Raw genomic sequence first — 23,820 nt, 5'->3', positions numbered from 1 at the left:
AGTGTCATCATAATCAACTCATTCCTTCCCTGGGAGCTGCTGTGATACGGATTAAATCACAAACAGCACCCTATTCACTATGTAGTGGACTACTATTTTACCTATATAGGGAATAGGGCACCATTTGGGACAGGGACTGTAGCGCTGGGTGTGACCTTGGCCCTATGGCTCCAGGCTCAGTGACTGACTGAGGGTGTGTTTAACTATACTATAGAGCAGAACAGTAAACCGAGAGAAACATGACCAACTGGGGACATCGTGTTGGTCCTCACAAGGTCACATGCTGTTTCTAGGGAGTGGATGGTTAAGGTTACAATTAGTGGTAGGGCTTATAATTAGGTTTAGGGTTAGGGTTAGGAGATAGGGATAGTTTTAGGGTTAGGTTTAGGAGCTGGGGTTAGGTAAAGTGTTAAAGTTAGGTTTTTGGGTTAAGGTTAGGGTTAGGGTTAGGGAAAATAGTATTTTCAATGGAACTGAATTGTCCCCACAAGGTTAGCTGTACAAGATTGTGTGTGTGTATGTGTGTGTGCGTGTGTGTGTGTGTGTGTGTGTATGTATGTGTGTGTGTGTGTGTGTATGTGTGTGTGTGTGTGTGTGTGTGTGTGTATGTGTGTGTGTGTGTGTGTGTGTGCGTGTGTGTGTGTGTGTGTGTGTATGTGTGTGTCACCACGGCTCTGCAGGCATCAGGCTTCCAGCTCAATGGGAACAAATAGAACATCTCCATGAGACACACACACACACACACACACACACACACACACACACACACACACACAAACACACACACACTCCGCCCCCTCCTCTTCTTCCAATAATCAGATCATTTAAATAATTTGCTGTGATAGATTAGAACGTGTGTCCCGCTGCACGCATCACATCCTGAAGGAGAGGAAGAGGGTTATCAGGCAGCATTTCCTGCTGTACGCATCACATCCTGAAGGAGAGGAAGAGGGTTATCAGGCAGCTTTTCCTGCTGTACGCATCACATCCTGAAGGAGAGGAAGAGGGTTATCAGGCAGCTTTTCCTGCTGTACGCATCACATCCTGAAGGAGAGGAAGAGGGTTATCAGGCAGCTTTTCCTGCTGTACGCATCACATCCTGAAGGAGAGGAAGAGGGTTATCAGGCAGCTTTTCCCTTCAGACATCAGCCTGGGTCTTGTCAGAAATGCTGTGAGAGAAACGTATATTTGACCCCACTAACCACTAAAGCACCCATGTCAAATAAAAAGCGAATGTCAGTCAGTCACCCAGATAAAATGGACCCTTGTGGACAGTTATCACAAAATGCTCAGCTTTCACTGGACGGAGCAAATCTCTGTCATCTAGTCTCTCTCTCTACTACCATATCTCAGCTGGACGGATAATGTGAGAGGGAAAAATACTGTGCTAGAGGATCACATCTTCTCTCTCTTTCTGGGTGGGTGTGTGTGTATGTATGTATGTATGTATGTATGTATGTATGTATGTATGTATGTGTGTATGTATGTGTGTGTGTGTGAGTGTGAGTGTGTGTGTGTGTGTGTGTGTGTGTGTGTGTGTGTGTATGTCTGACATTATGTCCCTAAATAGCTGAGATCCAACAGAACAGAACTGCAGCTTGTTGTCATAGAGAGAGGCTGCTGCACTACGGATCTCAACAGCAACACCGCCTGATGTTCCGCTATCATAAAACACTGCCTGATGTTCTGCTATCATAAAACACCGCCTGATGTTCTGCTATCATAAAACACCGCCTGATGTTCTGCTATCATAAAACACCGCCTGATGTTCTGCTATCATAAAACACCGCCTGATGTTCTGCTATCATAAAACACCGCCTGATGTTCTGCTATCATAAAACACCGCCTGATGTTCTGCTATCATAAAACACCGCCTGATGTTCTGCCATCATAAAACACCGCCTGATGTTCTGCTATCATAAAACACTGCCTGATGTTCTGCTATAAGTTATAAAAGTTAAACCAACTACACTGACAACAACAACAATAACAGTTATTCTGAGAATGCTAGCGTACTTGCAATAAACACTGAGTGTACAAAACATTAGGAACACCTTCCTAATATTGAGTTGCACCCCCTTTTGCCCTCAGAACAGCCTCAATTCGTCAGGGCATGGACTCTACAAGGTGTTGAAAGCGTTCTACAGGGATGCTGGCCCATGCTGACTCCAATGCTTCCCACAGTTGTGCCAAGTTGGCTGGATGTCCTTTGGGTGATGGACCATTCTTGATACACGTGGGAAACTGTTGAGCTTTTCTAGAAGACAGATCCTTCCTGAGCGGTATGACGGCTGCGTGGTCTCATGGTGTTTATACTTGTGTACTATTGTTTGTACAGATGAACGTGGTATCTTCAAGCGTTTGGAAATTGCTCCCAAGGATGAACCAGACTTGTGGAGGTCTACAATTTTTTTCGGAGGTCTTGGCTGATTTCTTTTGATTTTCCCGTGATGTCAAGCAAAGAGGCACTGAGTTTGAAGGTAGGCCTTGAAATGCATCCACAGGTACACCTCCAATTGACTCAAATTATGTCAATTAGCCTATCAGAAACTTCTAAAGCCATGACATCATTTTCTGGAATTTTCCAAGCTGTTTAAATGCACAGTCAACGTAGTGTATGCAAACATCTGACCCACTGGAATTGTGATACAGTGAATTATAAGTGAAATAAATCTGTGTGTAAACAATTGTTGGAAAAATTACTTGTGTCATGCACAAAGTAGATGTCCTAACCGACTTGCCAAAACTATAGTTTGTTAACAAGACATTTGTGGAGTGGTTGAAAAACGAGTTTTAATGACTCCAACCTAAGTGTATGTAAACTTCCGACTTCAACTGTATGCATCGTGTGCTGCTAACCACAGCATTCTACCCAGTGTCAACCTGACACACGTTTCACTTTACAATCCTCTTTCTGAGCAGTGTGGAGTATGCTACGAGCTCTACACTGTTCAGTTCACATTGTTTAACCCTGCTGATCAGGATCATTTGGGCTCAGGCTGAGTTCTATAGGAATATGGGTCATTAAATGGGCTTCTGACCTCACAGTGAGAAGCATTGTCCTCTCTCTTCAGGGCGTTCACACACACGCGCACACACACACGCGCGCGCACGCACGCACGAACGCACGCACGCACGCACGCACGCACGCACGCACGCACGCACACACGCGCACACGCACACACACACGCACACACACACACACACGCACACACGCACACACACACGCACACACACACACACACACGCACGCGCGCACACACACACGCGCACACACACGCGCACACACACACGCGCACACGCACACACACACGCACACACACACACACACACGCACACACGCACACACACACGCACACACACACACGCACACACACACACACACACACACACGCACACACACAACCCACACACACACAAACACCCACAAACACACATACGCGCAGTAAGGAGTAGCGGCCATTATGAGTGGTAACCATTGTGTTGACCGGCCACTTGACGAACCCACTGGCCCCTTGGAGAGAGGAAGTCCTGCATCCACTCCTCACTCTGCAACAAAAGAGCCCTGAGACTGGCCTGTTGGGGAGGGGTGTGTGTGTGTGTGTGTGTGTGTGTGTGTGTGTGTATGTATATGTGTGTGTGTGTGTGTGTGTGTGTATATGTGCGTGTGTGTGCGTTTGACAACCCTGGTGGGAGGGCCTCCTTTAACAATCCCCTGACTGAGAGAGAGACAGAGTCCCAGACCCTACAGGACACCAGGAGGAGAGAGACAGAGTCCCAGGCCCTACAGGACATCAGGAGGAGAGAGACAGAGTCCCAGATCCTACAGGACATCAGGAGGAGAGAGACAGAGTCCCAGGCCCTACAGGACATCAGGAGAGGAGAGAGACAGAGTCCCAGGCCCTACAGGACATCAGGAGGAGAAAGACAGAGTCCCAGACCCTACAGGACATCAGGAGGAGAGAGACAGAGTCCCAGGCCCTACAGGACATCAGGGGGAGAGAGACAGAATCCCAGGCCCTACAGGATATCAGGAGGAGAGAGACAGAGTCCCAGGCCCTACAGGACATCAGGAGAGGAGAGAGACAGAGTCCCAGGCCCTACAGGACATCAGGAGGAGAGAGACAGAGTCCCAGGCCCTACAGGACATCAGGAGGAGAGAGACAGAGTCCCAGACCCTACAGGACATCAGGAGGGGAGAGACAGAGTCCCAGGCCCTACAGGACATCAGGGGGAGAGAGACAGAGTCCCAGGCCCTACAGGACATCAGGAGGAGAGAGACAGAGTCCCAGGCCCTACAGGACATCAGGAGGAGAGAGACAGAGTCCCAGGCCCTACAGGACATCAGGAGAGGAGAGAGACAGAGTCCCAGGCCCTACAGGACATCAGGAGGAGAGAGACAGAGTCCCAGGCCCTACAGGACATCAGGAGGGGAGAGACAGAGAGACAGAGTCCCAGGCCCTACAGGACATCAGGAGAGGAGAGAGACAGAGTCCCAGGCCCTACAGGACATCAGGAGGAGAGAGACAGAGTCCCAGGCCCTACAGGACATCAGGAAGGGAGAGACAGAGAGACAGAGTCCCAGGCCCTACAGGACATCAGGAGAAGAGAGACAGAGTCCCAGGCCCTACAGGACATCAGGAGGAGAGAGACAGAGTCCCAGGCCCTACAGGACATCAGGAGGAGAGAGACAGAGTCCCAGGCCCTACAGGACATCAGGAGGGGAGAGACAGAGTCCCAGACCCTACAGGACATCAGGAGGAGAGAGACAGAGTCCCAGGCCCTACAGGACACAAGGAGGAGAGAGACAGAGTCCCAGGCCCTACAGGACATCAGGAGAAGAGAGACAGAGTCCCAGGCCCTACAGGACATCAGGAGAAGAGAGACAGAGTCCCAGGCCCTACAGGACATCAGGAGAGGAGAGAGACAGAGTCCCAGGCCCTACAGGACATCAGGAGGAGAGAGACAGAGTCCCAGGCCCTACAGGACATCAGGAGGAGAGAGACAGAGTCCCAGGCCCTACAGGACATCAGGAGAAGAGAGACAGAGTCCCAGGCCCTACAGGACATCAGGAGGAGAGAGACAGAGTCCCAGGCCCTACAGGACATCAGGAGAAGAGAGACAGAGTCCCAGATTCTGTGAAAATCCTGTCTATCAAAACCAGCCTTCATCTAAAGACAATGTCCTTGACATTATCATAACAAGCCTTCAGCTAAAGACAATGTCCTTGACATTATCAAAACAAGCCTTCAGCTAAAGACAATGTCCTTGACATTATCAAAACAAGCCTTCAGCTAAAGACAATGTCCTTGACATTATCAAAACAAGCCTTCAGCTAAAGACAATGTCCTTGACATTATCAAAACAAGCCTTCAGCTAAAGACAATGTCCTTGATATTATCAAAACATTTCTAAAGTTCATATGGGGCACCAGAAACCTCGTCTACCTCCAGAATATCCTCTATTCTCCACTCTGTTACTTACTGTAGATATAATGTCCTTCAAATGCTACACGCCTACTTTCTGGCTCAATAATAATGTATGGTGGAGTGTGTGTGTGCATGTGTGTGCGTGCTTGTGTGTGTGTGTGTGTGTGTTTCTGCACTGTAAGGACATGCTGTCCTCCATCTGGCTGTTTGATAGAGACTGTTTCCTTTCCTGTTCTGTTTTCCCCCAGTCAGCCCCAACCCCAACCCCCAGCCCCAACCCCCAGCCTCAGCCCCAGCCTAACCCCAGTCTCAGCCCCAGCCTCAGCCCCAGCCTCAGCCCCAGCCTAACCCCAGCCTCAGCCCCAGCCTAACCCCAGCCTCAGACCCAGCCTAACCCCAGTCAGCCCCAGCCTAACCCCAGCCTCAGCCCCAGCCTAACCCCAGCCTCAGCCCCAGCCTAACCCCAGCCTCAGCCCCAGCCTCAGCCCCAGCCTAACCCCAGCCTCAGCCCCAGCCTAACCCCAGCCTCAGACCCAGCCTAACCCCAGTCAGCCCCAGCCTAACCCCAGCCTCAGCCCCAGCCTAACCCCAGCCTCAGCCCCAGCCTAACCCCAGCCTCAGCCCCAGCCTAACCCCAGCCTCAGCCCCAGCCTAACCCCAGCCTCAGACCCAGCCTAACCCCAGTCAGCCCCAGCCTAACCCCAGCCTCAGCCCCAGCCTAACCCCAGCCTCAGCCCCAGCCTAACCCCAGCCTCAGACCCAGCCTAACCCCAGCCTCAGACCCAGCCTAACCCCAGCCTCAGCCCCAGCCTAACCCCAGCCTCAGCCCCAGCCTAACCCCAGTCTCAGCCCCAGCCTAACCCCAGCCTCAGCCCCAGCCTAACCCCAGCCTCAGCCCCAGCCTAACCCCAGCCCCAGCCTCAGCCCCAGCCTAACCCCAGCCCCAGCCTCAGCCTCAGCCCCAGCCTAACCCCAGCCTCAGCCCCAGCCTAACCCCAGCCTCAGCCTCAGCCCAGCCCCAGCCTCAGCCTCAGCCCAGCCCAACCCCCAGCCTAACCCCAGCCTCAGCCTCAGCCCAGCCCCAGCCTAACCCCAGCCCCAGCCTAACCCCAGCCCCAGCCTCAGCCCAGCCTAACCCCAGCTTCAGCCCCAGCCTCAGCCCAGCCCCACATCAGCCCCAGCCCCAGCCCCAGCCCCTTGCCCAGCCCCAGCCTAACCCCAGCCCCAGCCTCAGCCCCAGCCCAGCCCCAGCCCCAGCCTCAGCCTCAGCCTCAGCCCCAGCCTCAGCCTCAGCCCAGCCCCAGCCTCAGCCTCAGCCCCAGCCCCAGCCTCAGCCCCAGCCCAGCCCCAGCCTCAGCCCCAGCCTCAGCCCCAGCCTCAGCCCAGCCCCAGCCTCAGCCTCAGCCTAACCCCAGCCCCAGCCTCAGCCTAACCCCAGCCTAACCCCAGCCCCAGCCTAACCCCAGCCTCAGCCCAGCCCCAGCCTAACCCCAGCCTCAGCCCCAGCCTCAGCCCCAGCCTAACCCCAGCCCCAGCCTCAGCCCCAGCCTAACCCCAGCCTCAGCCTAACCCCAGCCTAACCCCAGCCCCAGCCTAACCCCAGCCCGGCCAGCAGCCTTCCTGTACTTTGAAGGGGAAATGTGACCAACATCACCACCACACACACACCTGAAAACAACCCCGCCACACACACTCCTGAAAACAACCCCGCCACACACACTCCTGAAAACAACACCGCCACACACACTCCTGAAAACAACCCCGCCACACACACTCCTGAAAACAACACCGCCACACACACTCCTGAAAACAACCCCGCCACACACACTCCTGAAAACAACACCGCCACACACACTCCTGAAAACATAACCACCACACACACTCCTGAAAACATAACCACCACACACACTCCTGAAAACATCACCGCCACACACACTCCTGAAAACATAACCACCACACACACTCCTGAAAACAACCCCGCCACACACACTCCTGAAAACAACACCGCCACACACACTCCTGAAAACATAACCACCACACACACTCCTGAAAACAACCCTGGATAACCTATACAGTACATACTTTTTTTGTCCCTGTCCCTGTCTGTGTCCCTGTCTGTGTCCCTGTCTCTGTCCCTGTCTGTGTCCCTGTCTCTGTCTCTGTCCCTGTCTGTGTCCCTGTCTGTGTCCCTGTCTGTGTCCCTGTCTGTGTCCCTGTCCCTGTCTGTGTCCCTGTCTGTGTCCCTGTCTCTGTCCCTGTCTCTGTCCCTGTCTCTGTCCCTGTCCCTGTCTCTGTCTCTGTCTCTGTCTCTGTCCCTGTCTGTGTCCCTGTCTGTGTCCCTGTCTGTGTCCCTGTCTGTGTCCCTGTCTGTGTCCCTGTCCCTGTCTGTGTCCCTGTCTGTGTCCCTGTCTGTGTCCCTGTCAGTGTCCCTGTCAGTGTCCCTGTCTGTCTCTTCTCCCCCCCATCGTCCCTCTCTCTCTCCATTGTAATATCTGTGGGATATTACACAGTCCATGTGAGGAGACCAGGTCCCCAGTCTCTAGCATGGTATATTACACAGCCTAGCAAACTGGTTCAGCTCGGGTGACCTCAATATGATGAAGCCTGGGACCATTAACACACACACACGCCAGAAAGCACACACACACACAGAGAGAGAGAGAGAGAGAGAGTGAGAGAGAGAGAGAGAGAGAGAGAGAGAGAGAGAGAGAGAGAGAGAGACACACACACACAAAACAAACATTTACATTTATATTTTACATTTTAGTCATTTAGCAGACGCTCTTATACAGAGCGACTTACAGTTAGTGAGTGCATACATTTTTATACTGGCCCCCCGTGGGAAACAATACCCACAACCCTGGCGTTGCAAGCGCCATGCTCTACCAACTACACACACAAACACACACACACACAAAACAAACACACACACACACACACACAAAACAAACACACACACACCAAACAAACACACACACACAAAACAAACACACACACAAACACACACTGAGGTGAGACAAATTGGAAAACAACATTGGGATGAAATCCATTTAAGGCAGTGTGTCTAATCTAATGCAGAACCTTGATCTGTTCTGCAGAATCAATTACATTTCATTTCCACTTCACTCCCCGACCGCCATGTTCCTGACAGACATGTTTAATATTATGATTGATGTGAGGCAGATCAGTCTGTAAACCCGTTAAATGTCACAAAATGTCAGCGAACTGGAAATGTACTGGGTATGTAAATAGGAAGCCAATATTCAAATGTATACTTATTACACATGTTCTTATAAATGATTAAGTACAAAAACACAAGATATTTAATCTCATATGTTCTCAATCAACTATCTGGAATAGTATAGTTGGTATCTTTATGACTTTACTATCTGGAATAGTATAGTTGGTATCGTTATGACTTTAACTATCTGGAATAGTATAGTTGGTATCATTATGACTTTAACTATCTGGAATAGTATAGTTGGTATCATTATGACTTTAACTATCTGGAATAGTATAGTTGATATCATTATGACTAACTATCTGGAATAGTATAGTTGGTATCGTTATGACTTTAACTATCTGGAAAAGTATAGTTGGTATCATTATGACTAAATTATCTGGAATAGTATAGTTGGTATCGTTATGACTAACTATCTGGAATAGTATAGTTGATATCATTATGACTTTAACTATCTGGAATAGTATAGTTGATATCATTATGACTTTAACTATCTGGAATAGTATAGTTGATATCATTATGACTAACTATCTGGAATAGTATAGTTGGTATCGTTATGACTTTAACTATCTGGAAAAGTATAGTTGGTATCATTATGACTAAATTATCTGGAATAGTATAGTTGGTATCGTTATGACTAACTATCTGGAATAGTATAGTTGGTATCATTATGACTTTAACTATCTGGAATAGTATAGTTGATATCATTATGACTTTAACTATCTGGAATAGTATAGTTGGTATCATTATGACTTTAACTATCTGGAATAGTATAGTTGGTATCATTATGACTTTAACTATCTGGAATAGTATAGTTGGTATCGTTATGACTTTAACTATCTGGAAAAGTATAGTAGGTATCGTTATGACTTTAACTATCTGGAATAGTATAGTAGGTATCGTTATGACTTTAACTATCTGGAATAGTGTAGTTGATATCATTATGACTTTAACTATCTGGAATAGTATAGTTGGTATCATTATGACTTTAGCTATCTGGAATAGTGTGGTTGGTGTCATTATGACCGAATTGACACTCACCTGAGGTTTCAACCATAGAAATATACATATTTTACCCCTTTTTCGTGATATAATTGGTAGTTACAGTCTTGTCCCATCGCTGCAACTCCCGTACGGACTCGGGAGAGGCGAAGGTCGAGAGCCATGCGTCCTCCGAAACACGACCCTGCCAAGCCGCACTGCTTCTTGACACGGAAGCCAGCCACACCAATGTGTCGGAGGAAACACCGTCCAGCTGGCGACCGAAGTCAGCTTGCAGGCACCCGGCCCGCCACAAGGAGTCGCTAGAGAGCGATGGGACAAGGAAATCCCGGCCAGCCAAACCCTCCCCTAACCCGGACCACGCTGTGAGCACGCCTCATGGGTCTCCCGGTCACAGCCGGCTGTGACACAGCCTGGGATCGAACCCGGGTCTGTAGCGACTCCTCAAGCACTGCGATGCAGTGCCTTAGACCGCTGCGCCACTCGGGAGGCAGAAATATAAATCTAATCTATTTCTATGGTTACAGCAATAACACTACAGTAACTGTTCTCTGTATTCTGTCAGCCATTTACTGTACTGTCAGTTTTCTCTATAAAGACCAAGGAAACTCCAGTATAAGGAACTGTCTGACCACTAGCCTTGGTAACCATGGTGATACAGTAGTGTTCCCACTATGCAGATAGGTAACTATCTGACCACTAGCCTTGGTAACCATGGTGATACAGTAGTGTTCCCACTATGCAGATAGGTAACTATCTGACCACTAGCCTTGGTAACCATGGTGATACAGTAGTGTTCCCACTATGCAGAGAGGTAACTATCTGACCACTAGCCTTGGTAACCATGGTGATACAGTAGTGTTCCCACTATGCAGAGAGATAACTATCTGACCACTAGCCTTGGTAACCATGGTGATACAGTAGTGTTCCCACTATGCAGAGAGATAACTATCTGACCACTAGCCTTGGTAACCATGGTGATACAGTAGTGTTCCCACTATGCAGAGAGATAACTATCTGACCACTAGCCTTGGTAACCATGGTGATACAGTAGTGTTCCCACTATGCAGAGAGATAACTATCTGACCACTAGCCTTGGTAACCATGGTGATACAGTAGTGTTCCCACTATGCAGAGAGATAACTATCTGACCACTCGCCTTGGTAACCATGGTGATACAGTAGTGTTCCCACTATGCAGAGAGGTAACTATCTGACCACTAGCCTTGGTAACCATGGTGATACAGTAGTGTTCCCACTATGCAGATAGGTAACTATCTGATTACTAGCCTTGGTAACCATGGTGATACAGTAGTGTTCCCACTATGCAGAGAGATAACTATCTGACCACTAGCCTTGGTAACCATGGTGATACAGTAGTGTTCCCACTATGCAGATAGGTAACTATCTGACCACTAGCCTTGGTAACCATGGTGATACAGTAGTGTTCCCACTATGCAGATAGGTAACTATCTGACCACTAGCCTTGGTAACCATGGTGATACAGTAGTGTTCCCACTATGCAGAGAGATAACTATCTGACCACTAGCCTTGGTAACCATGGTGATACAGTAGTGTTCCCACTATGCAGAGAGATAACTATCTGACCACTAGCCTTGGTAACCATGGTGATACAGTAGTGTTCCCACTATGCAGAGAGATAACTATCTGACCACTAGCCTTGGTAACCATGGTGATACAGTAGTGTTCCAGCCTTGGTAACCATGGTGATACAGTAGTGTTCCCACTATGCAGAGAGACACTATGGGGAATGAGGCTAGATCAGCACTAACTCACCAAGTTCCAGATTCTGTAGTTTACTTTGTAGAGTGTAGCGTAAGATGAAGAGATATTCAGACACTATTGGTAGCACAATGGAAGTTTGCTAGCCTGGTCCCAGATCTGTCTGTGTGTTTCGCTTACTCCATTGTCACTGTCAAGCCCAAACATGGCATGACAATTCTATAAGGAGTTGGCAACAAAAAAAAACAACAGACTGGCACCAAGGTTAGAGGTTCGCTTTAAAAAGCTCTATTCTAGCCAGGGTTTAGAGGGGATGTTATGTACTGTACCTGGACAAGCAGGGATTCATAGCATGCTGTTTCTTCTGTGTCTTCTTCTCAGATCCATAACAGCCTGTTTGGTCCTGGCTTGGTTCAGTCAGTGGTCACATTGCTTTGAGGTCTCCTGTGGTTCTCTAGAGGGCTCCCTTGGTCCTCAGCTAGGGGAAGGGTGGAGGTCCAGCCTCACCGCCCAGGTAGGAGAGAGGCTCAGCGGGTAGCCGATGTCTCTGTGTCCCTCTGTCCAGGAGAGAGCCGGGCAGCGACACTCTCACTGCTCCACATCCAGCTCTCCAGGCAGGTTCACACTATATCCACACTGCACACACGGCTCTTAAAGGGATGCTCAACACCTTTATTAGAGGAGGCTCTTAAAGGGATGCTCACCACCTTTATTACAGGAATAGAGAGAAGGAGAGGGAGAGAAAGAGGAGAGTGTGTCAGACATTTCATGATGTGGGTTTTATAGGAAAACAAGGCGAGAAGGTAGAGGGAGAGGAGGAGGAGAGGAGGAGGAGAGGGAGGGAGGGGGTTCCTAATGGAAGCCACAGTAAACAGGCAACACACTGCTAACAACAAGGGTTCTTTGCCGTTCTAAATAGAACCATTTTAAAGGCCATCATATACTGTATATGAAGAGAGCCATTGAACCCTTCTGGGACATTTTAGCAAGGGAAGACTACCCCCCCCTAAAGGGGAATGTGGTGCCTGGTGTGTGATGATCCCATGACTATGTCATATGTCTCTGTGGGAATTGAACCCTTCTTTGAAGCTGTACTGTGCGGTTGAATCCATACAGCTCCGTGAAAGAGAAAGAATATGAATTAAAAGGAGATTGAGAAGAAACCCAGTGGTGATAGATAAAGTAGAGCAGTTTCATAAAAGGACCCAAGTGGTGTCTAACAAAAGCTCCAAAAGAAGTAGGCATGTAGAATATTATCTGTCATGTGGATGAAGCCTTCACATCCATCACTACTAATTCTCCTCATATGCTGTTACGTCTTACTTCTTCAATTCTCAAATATGCGGCTGGCCCAAATAGACGAGTCATTAAAAATAGCATAATTCCATCCCAGATTTGGGTCTCAGTTAGTATGTATGAATCATTTTTATATCTCATTACCACCATATTTAGCTTGATCCCAGATAGTTAGACGTGCAGCTGAATACTTTTACTGACTGAAACAGACTCCATGAACCAAAATCAACTTCTATCAGGTTTGAGATGTTGGTTTTTAAAATGACCCTCCTGTATGAAGAACACACACACACACACACACACACACACACACACACACACACACACACACACACACACACACACAAACACACAAACACACACACACACAGACTCATACACAAACACACATACATACAGACACACAAACACACATAAACATACACACACGCACACACAAACACAAACATAGACCATCTATATGGAGAGACCGTGGCTGTGTGATATGCCAGGTAATATAATCTCTTAAAACCCTAAGGGGATATCTAGCTTCAATATATGAGAGAGGAACATGGAGAGCAAGAGCACAGCAGGCGTGGGGGAGAACAGGGAGAATGGGGTGGTGGTGGGGTGCGAGAAAAGGGGGGAGTACAATTTATCTACCTGGAATGAACACTGTGCAAGGCAAAGAATCTGAGAGAGAACGCTCGTGCGTTCCGAGTTTCCGTGGTTGCTATGGTGACGGTCTAGTCTGTTGGCTAGCTGAGTAGGGGAGGGAGGGTACTGGTGCTAGTGGGCCTCTTCTCTAGGTCCTGTTTCCATAGACATTGGCTGTCTCTGATGGGAGATATGTAGTAGTGATGGGGTGGAATCTATAGTTACATATCGCAATATTATTTTTGGACGATATATCGATATTTGACTCCAAGTATTTATTTTTTGCGTTGATTTTTGCTACTGTTGGTAGCGTTAGCTAGCGCTAGTCGGCTGTACCAGCGCTGGTTCTCCATGTTCTTTTTGAAATAGTGAGCCAACATGTTTTCAGCACTTTGATTTCCCTGACTGATCCAAACGTGTTTTCTCATGCCCTCTCTTGTCTCTCTGCAGCAGACATATACTGCAGTGAGAAAAAAGGTTTGGAACATCAAATCGCAATAAAAACCGCAGTATTGAAACACAAAGCATACAGAATCATGAGAATCGCAAATACATATCACAGTACGTATCAGACACCCAGCATCTGCTTTATGACATCTTGGATAATGATAGTGTCTTTAAGATGTCCATGACAGCAGCAGTGATATCTGGAGTAAAAGACGTTTAGCTCTCCAGACCTGTCCAAGAGGTAGAGGGGGCATATTGAAGGTGTGAAAAAAATGCTGCTACATAAAACAGGCTGAGATCAGAACAGAACTCTGTAACCTTTAATAAACAGCAGATGAGAGACAGAACACTGACTGCTGACTGGGAGACTTTCTCTCTGTTAAATCTAGTTCTGTCCCTTTATGTGTTGTGATGTCACGAGAGGCTACACAGCTTTCAGCGGGATTGCTCAAGTAGTGCAAGGAGACCAGGTTCAACCAAAACAAGGATTTTATTAAAGGTCTTGGGAAACTAACGAAAGTATAACACAATTCTGTTCTCTGGTGGCTCTTTAAGGGTTAACAGTTCAGGGATGTCTCTTCCACATCCAAAATCATAACTCTCCCTCGCTCAAATAACTTTTCCCCAGTCTTACTGTATTCCACGTTGCAGCTAGTGGCCAACCCAGCAAAACGTCCTTCCAAATGTCCCACACGTATTTCCACAGGTGCATATATCCAAAGGTGAGTATTTCCCAAAGGTAAGTATCTCCAAATCCTTATATTCCTCATGGAAGTGGACGTGCAGCACTCTTGTCCTCCAGAGAGCCCAGCTTGGAGACCGTGTCTCTTCCCTTCAACAAACCTTCAGCTCATCAGCTCCTGATTGGTTTCAGCTGCGTGGGAAGATTGGCCATAGAGGGTTGGAGTTCCCGACCATACCAGCAGATGGAGCCATAGCTGTCTGGGTTTGCAGCCATCTCAGGGGATGTAACGTCCCTCCAGGACACAGCCTCTCGTGACATCACACATCCCCCTCCTCGGGACCGACGTCCTCGTCGGGGTAAAGGCAGCGAAGAAGGCATCACGCCGGGAGAGGGCGTCCGCATTGCCGTGGTGCTTGCCAGCCCTGTGGACAACAGAAAAGTTAAACGGTTGCAAGCTCAAAAACCATCTGGTTACTCTACTGTTTGATTCCTTGTTCTTGGCCATCCACTGCAGAGGGGCGTGATCAGATACCACCATGAAACGTCGGCCCAGGAGATAGAACCGAAGGGACTCCAGGGCCCAGACTACAGCCAGACATTCTTTCTCCACCGTTGAATAGTTCTTCTCTCTTGGAAGTAACTTTCTGCTTAGGTAGAGAATGGGATGTTCTTCACCGTCATGTGCCTGGGTGAGGACAGCACCCAGACCCACCTCCGAAGCATCCGCTTGGACAATGAATTCCTTCTTGAAGTCTGGTGCCACCAGGATCGGACTGGAGCAGAGTGCTCGCTTCAGGTTGAGGAAAGCCGCCTCCGCCGCAGGGTTCCACTTCACCATTCGTGAGTGGCGTTTTGGTCGTCAGCTCCGTCAACGGTGCAGCTATGGTAGCAAAATCTGCAATAAAGCGTCTATAGTAGCCAGCGAGGCCCAAAAATGACCTTACTTGCTTCTTGTTGATGGGCTGCGGCCAGTCCTGTATGGCCCGCAGTTTGGCTTCCTGTGGTTTGACCAACCCCCGCCCAATGGTGTACCCCAGGTAGTTTGTCTCACTGAAGGCCACCTTGCACTTCTTCGGGTTTGCCGTGAGCCCTGCTTCCCTGAGCGAATCCAGCACCGCTTGTACCCGGGGTAGGTGGCTGGCCCAATCCTGACTTTGTATAACAACATCGTCCAAATAAGCCGCTGCGTGCCTCTTGTGGGGCGCAAGGACTCGATCCATCAGGCGTTGGAACGTGGCAGGTGCCCCGTGGAGACCAAACGGAAGTCGGGTATACTGGTAGAGCCCCTCCGGGGTGGCAAAGGCTGTCTTCTCCTTAGACGCCGGGGTCAAGGGCACCTGCCAGTAGCCTTTTGTGAGATCAAGAGTGGTTAGGGAACGAGCATGCCCCAAGGAGTCTATTAAATCATCGACACGAGGCATTGGGTATGCATCAAATTCAGACACTTCATTCAACTTCCGATAGTCATTACAAAATCGTACTGAACCGTCTGGCTTGGGAACTAGTACGATGGGACTTGCCCAGGCACTGTGGGACTCTTCGATTACTCCCAACTCCCGCATCTTCCTTACCTCCTTCTGTATAACCACTTTACGAGCCTCTGGCACGCCGTACACGGGCGCTGGTTTACCGTTCGGCCAGGCATGGTGCGGATCTCATGTTGGACCACCTCTGTGTGACCGGGAAGGGAGGAGAAGACATCCTGGTTCTGCTCCACGAGTTCCAGGGCCATCTGTCGTTGATGTGGGGACAGATTTGGACCCAGCTGAACCTCTTCTCGCGCCGGTTCCTGGGTCTCTGTGGGGGGTAGAGAGCTGAACAGCGCCTCTCTGGCGTGCCACTTCTTTAAAAGGTTAACATGATAAATCTGCTCAGTTTTCCTTTTATCTGGTTGCCTCACCTTGTAGTTTACTTCTCCCATGCGTTCAATGACCTCATATGGTCCTTGCCAGGTTGCCAGGAATTTGCACTCAACGGTTGGCACCAGGACCAGCACTCTGTCCCCCGGCTTAAACTCCCTGGGTTGAGCAGATCTGTTGTAGGAGGCTTGCTGTTGCCGCTGACTGGCCTCCAGGTGTTCCCGCATCATGGGATAGATGGCCTTCATTCTCTCCCCTCATAGCCCCTACATGGTCGATCAGTGTCCGCTGTTGGCATGGCTGCTCCTCCCAGGCCTCCTTGGCGATGTCGAGCAGTCCTCTGGGTCTGTAGGAAAGCAAGAGCTCAAAGGGTGAAAAACCAGTAGAAGACTGAGGTACCTCTCTCACCGCAAATAATATGTATGGTAACAGCTGATCCCAGTTGCGCCCATCTTCCCCTACCGCTTTCCGCAGCATGGATTTTAGTGTTTTGTTAAAACGTTCGACTAGGCCATCTGTCTGGGGGTGGTAGACCGAGGTTCTCAGCTGTTTGATTTTCAGTAAAGCACAGAGTTCTTTCATCACCCTGGACATGAATGGAGTCCCTTGGTCCGTCAATATCTCTTTTGGGATTCCCAGACTAGTTGAGAGACGGAACAGCTCCTTGGCGATTTGTCTGGATGTAGCCTTCCTCAGCGGAATGGCCTCCGGGTACCGGGACGCATAGTCCAGAATGACCAGAATGTATTGATGTCCCCTGGCACTTTTCGGTAAGGGCCCGACTATGTCTAATCCAATCCTCTCAAAAGGAGTTTCGATAATGGGCAAGGGAATGAGCGGGTTTCTATATGTGGGCTTTGGCGCAACCTGCTGACACTCAGGGCAACTACGGCAGTAGTTCTCTATCTCTTTGTGTACTCCTGGCCAAAAGAAACGTTGCATGATTCTTTCCTTAGTCTTCTCTACCCCCAAGTGGGCCCCTAGCGGGTGTGTGTGGGCTAGGTTGAGTACTGTGGCCCGATAGGGCTGTGGCACGAGGAGCTGTTCATGCACTTCCTCATTTTTCTTGACTATCTGATATACTAACCCCCGGTTTACTGCGAAATGGGGGTAAGTAGGGGTTGTCTTATCACCTAACACTACACCTTCTAATACCTGCACATTTCTTAAGGCATTTGCAAGAGTAGGATCTTGTAATTGAGCCGTACCATACTGGCCTGTGAGAGGGGGAAGCTCTTGGGTGCCTGGGACGTCTTCTTCACTGGAGAACGGAGCACTTTCCTGGGCTGCGTTCTCTTCTCCCGTATCCGGACCAGTCTCGGTGTCGGTCTGGGCACCTGCCATCCCTATCAGAGCCCGGGCGGGAGTGAGTAACTCGGAGGATTGCACCGGAGCCTTCCCAGGATGAGTCTTGCCTCTCCGTTTCCGAGGTACTCGGGTTATCCTCTCCTGAGACTCTCTCCAGAGTGGGTAAAAGGCTGGGCAGTCTCGTCCAATTAGGACAGGGACGGGGAGGGAATCAACCACCCCCGCCGTCGTGTGTATGGTTCCCCGTGTGCTGGTCATTGTAAGTTCAGTAATGGGGTATTCTCTGGTGTCCCCATGGACACAGGGAAACTGGGAGGACTTTCCCCGGGGGTCAGACACGTTGGGCCCACCAAATCCTTACGCACCAGGGTGGCCCGGCTACCAGAATCCAGTAAGGCCTCCACATCATGGTGATTCACAGTTACCGGGCAGGTGGGGGTCGATCTGGGCCGCCATCTACGACTCCCAAGAGCGAGGCAAAACGATGTGTGGGTGCTGAGCTGGAGGACTCCGCAGTGGGCATAGGTTCATCGGCTGGTTTCCCACACTGCCAGGAGATATGTCCCATCTCCCCACACCGGTAACACTGTCGAGGTTCCCCATCCTGGTGTACTCTTCTTGGACCCGCCTGGTTTCTGGCTCCCCCTGGAGCCGGGATAAGTCCTGACGTGGCTGGGTTCGAGACCTTGGGGTCCTTTGGACGGGTTCTTCCCATTTGTGGTGGGGCCGCACTCCTGGGGTCTTTTCGGGAAGCATTCAGCATCTCCGCTGTGGCCTGGTACTTTTCCACAGCTTCCACGGTCCGATCAGCCGTGGTCAAGGCCTGTTGACTGATGAACCGTTTTGCCTCATAAGGCAGGGCGCGTAGGTAACGATCCACCACAACGGCCTCCACCACCGCCGCTGCTGTATTCCTCTGCGGATCCAGCCATTTCCTTGCGATTCGGACAAGTTCATGCATCTGCGCCCGAGGAGGTTGGTCTGGTTGGAAGGTCCAACTGTGAAAGCGCTGGGCCATACCAAACTTTGTGAGTCCATATCTGCTGAGGATCTCAGACTTCAGGGCATCATAGTCAGTAACCTGGTCAGGGCCCAGGTCCCGGACAGCATTCAGCGCTTCCCCGGTTAGAAAGGGGGCTAACAGACCAACCCACTGTTGCTTGGGCCAGGCTTCCCTAGTGGCCGTGGCCTCAAATGCATGCAGGTATGCCTCAATGTCATCGGTAGCTCCCATCTTAGATATAAAGTCACTTGCCTTTATTGGGCGGGTCTTTTGGACAACCCTCTGTCTCTGCAACTGCAATTCCTCTGCCTTCAGAAGGTTGGCTTTCTTTTGCTCCTCCAAGAGAGCCACGTTTGCTTGCATCTGGGCTTGCTGGCCAGCAACAAGGGCTTTCAATATGTCCTCCATTTCAGTCGGCGGGGAGCCTACGGCCAACTTGGAAAACTGGGTGATCAAACCTTCGGTATCCTCCTCCGACATGCACTATTAACGCTTGAGCGTGCCCGTATTCTCCACCATCTGTGATGTCACGAGAGGCTACACAGCTTTCAGCGGGATTGCTCAAGTAGTGCAAGGAGACCAGGTTCAACCAAAACAAGGATTTTATTAAAGGTCTTGGGAAACTAACGAAAGTATAACACAATTCTGTTCTCTGGTGGCTCTTTAAGGGTTAACAGTTCAGGGATGTCTCTTCCACATCCAAAATCATAACTCTCCCTCGCTCAAATAACTTTTCCCCAGTCTTACTGTATTCCACGTTGCAGCTAGTGGCCAACCCAGCAAAACGTCCTTCCAAATGTCCCACACGTATTTCCACAGGTGCATATATCCAAAGGTGAGTATTTCCCAAAGGTAAGTATCTCCAAATCCTTATATTCCTCATGGAAGTGGACGTGCAGCACTCTTGTCCTCCAGAGAGCCCAGCTTGGAGACCGTGTCTCTTCCCTTCAACAAACCTTCAGCTCATCAGCTCCTGATTGGTTTCAGCTGCGTGGGAAGATTGGCCATAGAGGGTTGGAGTTCCCGACCATACCAGCAGATGGAGCCATAGCTGTCTGGGTTTGCAGCCATCTCAGGGGGATGTAACGTCCCTCCAGGACACAGCCTCTCGTGACATCACAGTGTGTGGAACAAGCCCAGATCCCATTACAGGGGTCACCAAGCAAGCCTCCTCACAGCGTGTGTTCTGTTGGGCTGTGTGTGTGTGTGTGTGTGTGTGTCTGTGTGTAGTCCTAGGGTGTGCGACCCAAATGGCACCCTATCCGCCAGGGCTCTTGTCAAAAGCAGTACACTATATAAAGATAGGGTGCCATTTGGGATGCAGCCTTGGTCATCAAAGCCATGATGACGTGGTGAATGTATTAAAAGCCTCTCTCTCTCTCTCTCTCTCTCAGGAGGACTACAGCGTTATTAGCTGAGTTAATCAGATGGCAGTGGCATGACATCTATCCAGACGTAGATCACAGACCTACATACTCTAAGATGGTGAACTGACACACAGCCAGCCAATGGAATAGGAGCTGACACACAGCCAGCCAATGGAATACGAGCTGACACACAGCCAGCCAATGGAATACGAGCTGACACACAGCCAGCCAATGGAATACGAGCTGACACACAGCCAGCCAATGGAATAGGAGCTGACACACAGCCAGCCAATGGAATAGGAGCATACAGTATTGTACTGCTCTCATATGTTATATTAACTGATCGTCGCAAGGATGTCACATGACTTCATCCATCTTGTATCAGCCAGCAGGAATCAGGATATCTATCTGGTCTAAACATCAGTCCAGCAGAGAGCTGTGTTACAGTGGAGGGGAGGCTGAGCATCAGTCCAGCAGAGAGCTGTGGTACAGTGGAGGGGAGGCTGAGCATCAGTCCAGCAGAGAGCTGTGTTACAGTGGAGGGGAGGCTGAGCATCAGTCCAGCAGAGAGCTGTGTTTCTGTGGAGGGGAGGCTGAGCATCAGTCCAGCAGAGAGCTGTGTTACAGTGGAGGGGAGGCTGAGCATCAGTCCAGCAGAGAGCTGTGTTACTGTGGAGGGGAGGCTGAGCATCAGTCCAGCAGAGAGCTGTGTTACTGTGGAGGGGAGGCTGAGCATCAGTCCAGCAGAGAGCTGTGTTACTGTGGAGGGGAGGCTGAGCATCAGTCCATTAGAGAGCTGTGTTACAGTGGAGGGGAGGCTGAGCATCAGTCCAGCAGAGAGCTGTGTTACAGTGGAGGGGAGGCTGAGCATCAGTCCAGCAGAGAGCTGTGTTACTGTGGAGGGGAGGCTGAGCATCAGTCCAGCAGAGAGCTGTGTTACTGTGGAGGGGAGGCTGAGCATCAGTCCAGCAGAGAGCTGTGTTACAGTGGAGGGGAGGCTGAGCATCAGTCCAGCAGAGAGCTGTGTTACAGTGGAGGGGAGGCTGAGCATCAGTCCAGCAGAGAGCTGTGTTACTGTGGAGGGGAGGCTGAGCATCAGTCCAGCAGAGAGCTGTGTTACTGTGGAGGGGAGGCTGAGCATCAGTCCAGCAGAGAGCTGTGTTACTGTGGAGGGGAGGCTGAGCATCAGTCCAGCAGAGAGCTGTGTTACTATGGAGGGAGGCTGAGCATCAGTCCAGCAGAGAGCTGTGTTACAGTGGAGGGGAGGCTGAGCATCAGTCCAGCAGAGAGCTGTGTTACTGTGGAGGGGAGGCTGAGCATCAGTCCAGCAGAGAGCTGTGTTACTGTGGAGGGGAGGCTGAGCATCAGTCCAGCAGAGAGCTGTGTTACTGTGGAGGGGAGGCTGAGCATCAGTCCAGCAGAGAGCTGTGTTACTGTGGAGGGGAGGCTGAGCATCAGTCCAGCAGAGAGCTGTGTTACAGTGGAGGGGAGGCTGAGCATCAGTCCAGCAGAGAGCTGTGTTACTGTGGAGGGAGGCTGAGCATCAGTCCAGCAGAGAGCTGTGTTACTGTGGAGGGGAGGCTGAGCATCAGTCCAGCAGAGAGCTGTGTTACTGTGGAGGGAGGCTGAGCATCAGTCCAGCAGAGAGCTGTGTTACTATGGAGGGGAGGCTGAGCATCAGTCCAGCAGAGAGCTGTGTTACAGTGGAGGGGAGGCTGAGCATCAGTCCAGCAGAGAGCTGTGTTACTGTGGAGGGGAGGCTGAGCATCAGTCCAGCAGAGAGCTGTGTTACTGTGGAGGGGAGGCTGAGCATCAGTCCAGCAGAGAGCTGTGTTACTGTGGAGGGGAGGCTGAGCATCAGTCCAGCAGAGAGCTGTGTTACTGTGGAGGGGAGGCTGAGCATCAGTCCAGCAGAGAGCTGTGTTACAGTGGAGGGGAGGCTGAGCATCAGTCCAGCAGAGAGCTGTGTTACTGTGGAGGGAAGGCTGAGCATCAGTCCAGCAGAGAGCTGTGGTACTGTGGAGGGAAGGCTGAGTAGGCAGTCAACCACAACAGAGGAAGTCATTATTGACACACTCACTGTATCCATTCTAACAGTGAACTGAGATGAGAGCCTCAACAGCACCCTGTAGATGAGAGTATCAGGGCTGTGGATTCTCCAATACTCTATATATTCTTGATACATGCCACTTAGCAGAAGCTTGTATCCATAGTGACTAACAATACAGTCAGTGCATCATAGCATTGCTAGAGCCATATGATATACTGTATCCCTGCCCAACACTTACTAAGCTGCAGTAGTATAGATACGTGGGTTTACTGTTGATAATAACACTTCAGGATAGCTAATGAACACAACAAACAGGCCCTCTCTAAATGACAACACTTTGATGAGAAAAGAGCTACTAAACCGTAACAGCCTAGCTAGCGTCTAGCGTCTAGCGTCTAGCGTCTAGCGTCTAGCGTCTAGCGTCTAGCGTCTGCCTGCCTCTCCTATTCTTCACTGTCAGAGGAGAACAGTACAGTAAGAGCCTTAGGTTGAGTCTCACATGGCACACTCTTCCCTACATAGTGCACTACTTTTGACCAGGGCACATAGTAATAAACTAAGGGAATAGGGCGCCATTTGGGAACTGCCAGGCCTTATTCTGATTAATGGTATTTCCAGGATACCTGAAGGAAGGACAGCGAGAGTCCTGGGTGAAAACCGCCAGGCTGAATTTTAATAAATGCTTCAGGAGGAAACAAATGCAGCCATATGTACTTTCTGCTTCTAGAATCAGATGAGAATAAGGCTTCGGTCCCCGCTGAGCCGTCCACACGTTGCAGAAGATAAATGTATGAGAGAGAGAAAGTCTGTGTCCCAAACGGCAGCCTATTCCCTATTTAGGGAACCCTATGCATTTGTCCTGGTCAAAAGTAGTGCATTACATTTTTACGAACCCACAACCCTGGCGTTGCAAACGCCATGCTCTACCAACTGAGCTACAGGGGAGTATATAGTGAATAGGGTGACGTTTGGGACACAGACAAAGAGTAATGCTGTAGGCTACAGGGAGACGAAGGTGATTTCGTTAGTCAAATCAAATCAAATGTTATTTGCCACATGCGCCGAATACAACAGGTGTAGACCTTACAGTGAAATGCTTACTTACAAGCCCTTAACCAACAATGCAGTTTTAAGAAAATAAAATAAAAAGTGTTAAGTAAAAAATAAAAAATAGCAAATAATTAAAGAGCAGCAGTAAAATAAAATAACAGTAGGGAGGCTATATACAGGGGGGTACCGGTACAGAGTCAATGTGCCGGGGCACCGGTTAGTCAAGGTAATTGAGGTAATATGTACATGTGGGTAGAGTTAAAGTGACTATGCATAGATAATAAACAGAGTAGCAGCTATAATCAAATATCTGAAATGTTTCATAGAGAGCCAAACTACTCTTTCAGCCAAATCTTTCTTTCAGGGTTCCTCTCTCCCTCTCTGTTCTGTCCTCTTCAGATAGATGGCATAGACTACAGGTACTGTATCAACGTCCTCTTCAGATAGATGGCATAGACTACAGGTACTGTCTCAATGTCCTCTTCAGATAGATGGCATAGACTACAGGTACTGTATCAATGTCCTCTTCAGATAGATGGCATAGACTACAGGTACTGTCTCAATGTCCTCTTCAGATAGATGGCATAGACTACAGGTACTGTATCAATGTCCTCTTCAGATAGATGGCATAGACTACAGGTACTGTATCAATGTCCTCTTCAGATAGATGGCATAGACTACAGGTACTGTATCAATGTCCTCTTC

The 23,820-nt window shown here is 49.7% G+C and overlaps 1 protein-coding gene across 3 annotated transcripts in view; it reads right to left on the bottom strand.

Moving 5' to 3' along the window:
- LOC121578927 (receptor-type tyrosine-protein phosphatase epsilon) overlaps positions 1-23,820 on the bottom strand; it is a 120,288-nt gene that overhangs the window by 44,211 nt on the left and 52,257 nt on the right. For all 3 annotated transcript variants that reach the window (XM_041893226.2, XM_045211612.1, XM_045211613.1), the window contains exon 2: positions 11,744-12,121. The gene's annotated coding sequence lies outside the window, so the exon portion shown is untranslated. The remainder of the gene's footprint in view (positions 1-11,743; positions 12,122-23,820) is intronic.

This window comes from Coregonus clupeaformis, chromosome 37 (genome assembly GCF_020615455.1).
Source record: "Coregonus clupeaformis isolate EN_2021a chromosome 37, ASM2061545v1, whole genome shotgun sequence".
NCBI lineage: Eukaryota > Metazoa > Chordata > Actinopteri > Salmoniformes > Salmonidae > Coregonus > Coregonus clupeaformis.
The sequence above is the reverse complement of the archived record's forward strand: the minus strand, read 5'-3'. Positions and strand labels throughout refer to the sequence as shown.